General features: G+C 49.7%; 1 long non-coding RNA gene across 1 annotated transcript; it reads left to right on the plus strand.

Annotated features, from left to right (window-relative positions):
• Window positions 1–1,710: 1,710 nt before the first annotated feature.
• Window positions 1,711–2,307, plus strand: LOC135373120 (uncharacterized). Its single transcript, XR_010416295.1, has 2 exons — window positions 1,711–1,836; window positions 2,132–2,307. It is a non-coding gene; the product is annotated as an uncharacterized LOC135373120 (long non-coding RNA).
• The last annotated feature ends 887 nt before the right edge of the window (window positions 2,308–3,194 follow it).

A 3,194-nucleotide genomic window follows, 5' to 3' on the forward strand; every position in this document is an offset into this window, starting at 1 on the left:
TTATTGTCGTAGGGGTCAAATCCGTACTGCTTGAGTATGCGATACAGTGCTTGCAGTATGAGTTTCACTTTGACGTCGTCACTCTCCTTCGAGGAAAGAATGTTTCCGATGGAGGAGGAGGTGGTCACTTCAATTTCTTGGCCATTGGCGAAAAGGTTCAACACGGCGGAAAGCAGGAGAGGAACCACCGACGAAAGAACGCCCTGTCCTCGCTGCTGAGACAGATAGCGCTTCAAACGTTGCAGATTCTTGTGAATCTTTTTGTAGGCGAGCCGTCGTAAAAAGCGTTTGTGCTTCTTCAAACGCGCGAACGTATCTGGAGCTAGAGCCACCTTTCCGTTGAATACATTGAGGCAAATTTCGGAGAGGTGTTTCATGTCGGACGAGGACGAACGTCTCAAGACGTCGTGGCGGCGTGGAGGGGGTAGAGTGGAGAGTAGTTTGAGTAAAGTGAGGTGAGGGCGGAGATTCATTTCGGAGCGTATACTGACGTTCTCCCGGAAAGATATTGCTACACAACCTGTGATCCTCGTGCATATAGTTGTGAAGATCCACGAGTAAATATGCGTGGGGCGACGACATCGCTTGTTTATATGCGTCCAGAAAATACTCCAATCTTTTTCTGCCAAATAGCTGTTGGCCGAAACGTTCCATCTGGTGCACGCTGCGCACGGTGCGCCACAGGACGACGTAACTGGCGTTGTAGGATATTGTTCTAAAATGGCTACTGTCGAAAAAGATGTTTTGAACGAGTAAGAAGATCGACGCGTTGGCGTGGTGAGAACCCCGAATGAAAAGATCGGTCACCTCCTTCAAGGAACCGGCGTCGGTCATGTGATAGCGAGCGTAGCGCGCGACGTGTCCCACTCTCGCGGTAGCTCCTTGGTAAATTTTACGGAGTCCCCGAATTCGTCCTGCATGCTCGGCGAAGCATATTTCTGCACGTAGAATATTTGTGACGGAGGCTTGTCTACCTCGTCGTTCAGGTTCCTCAGCACGTTAGCAACGAACGTAGATTTGACGCACATGGAGGGACCGCTTAAGATACAGCGAAAAGGATGACGGAAACGAAAAGGTTCGGGGGAAGACATGTTGCGTGCGTACACGTTTCACGAAGAGAAAGAAGAGACTGAGACCCGAAGAGAAATGCATCGCTTTTATTTACACATCCTCGTCGTCGTCCTCTACATCGGAACTGCGTTCCCAATGCAGATTGTCCAGGCTAAAGATGGACTTCTTTTTCGCAAGTCTGTCCGCCGCTAAGATGCGGTCGAGCGTCTTCATCTTGTCCTGACACATTTCTTGACGTGCTTGCAACCTTTCCAGACGGTGGACTTGAAAGGCTTCCTCCACAATGCCGCGTATAAATTCGCGAAGTTCTTCGTTTTTTGTCTTTTCCTTGCGACGACGAGAAGCGCAGGAGAATAAACCACACATGGCGTTTTCCACGTATCGGTCAGAATGATGACGCGAGCGCGGTGCGCGCTGCCTTTATAGAGATAAACGCGCGCGCGCGCAAAGAAACGTAACCGAAACTCAGGAGCCACCCGTCGCCGCTAGGAGCGCGCGCGCGCAGCGGAGAGCCGAAACCGAAAACACTCGCTGCGGGCGCAGAGTGAGCTGCGCGCGCGCGCATGCGCGGACGGGTGGAGCAAAGGGCGCGCGCGCATCCATAGCTGCCGCTGCGCGTCGCCTCACTCAGTTTCTCTCGGGCTGTCGCGGAAGACGGACGTGCGCTCCGCGCGCTCGCTCAGTTTCTGGCTGGCTCTCGTAGAGAGCAGACGTGTGTTCTCCGCGCTCGCTCAGTTTCTGCCTGGAAGTTGCCGCGGGGGAAAGGTGAGTGATTTGACGCGCTCCTTTTCTCGTATGTTTGCCGTGTTTAGCGGTGACCGCGCTCGTGCTAAGCCTTTTCTCGCATGTTTAGCGATGTGTGGTTCCCACCTTGTGCTAGCTGCGTAGCGTTGTGGTTAGGCCTAAGCGATCGTCCCCCCGTAAGCCTTTTTCCCCGATGTGTACTGTTTTCTGTTTAGCAGTAGCGGTTAGACCTTTTCTCTCGCATGCCTAGACTTGTTTAGCAGTGCTGCCATTTTTACCTGCCGCTAGTATCTTGTTATATGTCTTTCTCCTCTAGAGCTATGATGGTGGCACCATCTGGTGTGATGCCTTGCAACTAAGTGGCCACCTGTCGTCGATCTCTGCAACTGCTGGATGCAAACTACCAACATGGCGGGCGCTGGTCACTCAGGTGTTGCGGAGCGGCTTCTTCGCCGCGGCATCGTTGATTTTCGAATAAATTGTTTCTCTCCACTCTATTTCTATCTTTTTATTTTATTTTCTGCCTATTATTTTTCTTTTTTTATGGACTCTCATAGTGCACAACGCTCAGCTGGTCTGGACACGAGTTAGACTTTCCCCAATTAGTGTGGTGGCTCCCTGGAGGGTGCTGATTAATGTGGAGGGTCCCAATTAGCTCTAACTGCTAATTAAATCGTGTTCAGGCCAGTTGGGCGTTGTGCACTGTGAGAGTCCAGTACCTACTACTAATAATTAGGGGTTTACATCGCGAGAAAACTGAGATCATGAGCGACGGCACAGCTGTCGGCCTGTGGATTGTTTTTGCCTACCTGAGGGTTCTTTAGTGTGTTAGTTTTAGTGAAACTCAAGTTTAGCCAAACTCAACTGAAAAAAAAAGCGACATCGATCTTTTTTGCAGTAATTCTGTAAAAGGTAAAAATAAACACCCTGCATGTCTTGTACGGCCGTTGTGATACCCTTCAAACATAAAAGCGGGCCGGAAAAACTGTTAAGAAATACATAGTTTAGAAATCCGTTCTTTGCCATGTCAAGAATACGAATGCCTTATTGCGAAACACACTCCCCGTGTGCTGCGCTGCAGCGACGCACCAGCGTGAGCGGACTTGCCTGCGGTTCTGGCAGTCGTTTTTTATTTTGTAAGTGCGGATCTACATTCTTTGCCTCCATTCTTTACCCTTCTTTTGCACCATTAGAAATGTGACATGTAACTGCATGCCGGAGATTGTTTTAGTCAAGATCGGTTGTGGTGGTTTTGAAGAACAGGTTTACAAATACGGTGCATTTTTTCCAAAGCATAGCCTATTCTAGCGAATATTCCACCTCTCCAGTAGTGTTAATATGCGAGTAAAGTACATCTAAAAATATTCCTGTTGATAGAA

This window comes from Ornithodoros turicata, chromosome 1 (assembly GCF_037126465.1).
Source record: "Ornithodoros turicata isolate Travis chromosome 1, ASM3712646v1, whole genome shotgun sequence".
NCBI classification, from domain to species: Eukaryota; Metazoa; Arthropoda; class Arachnida; order Ixodida; family Argasidae; genus Ornithodoros; species Ornithodoros turicata.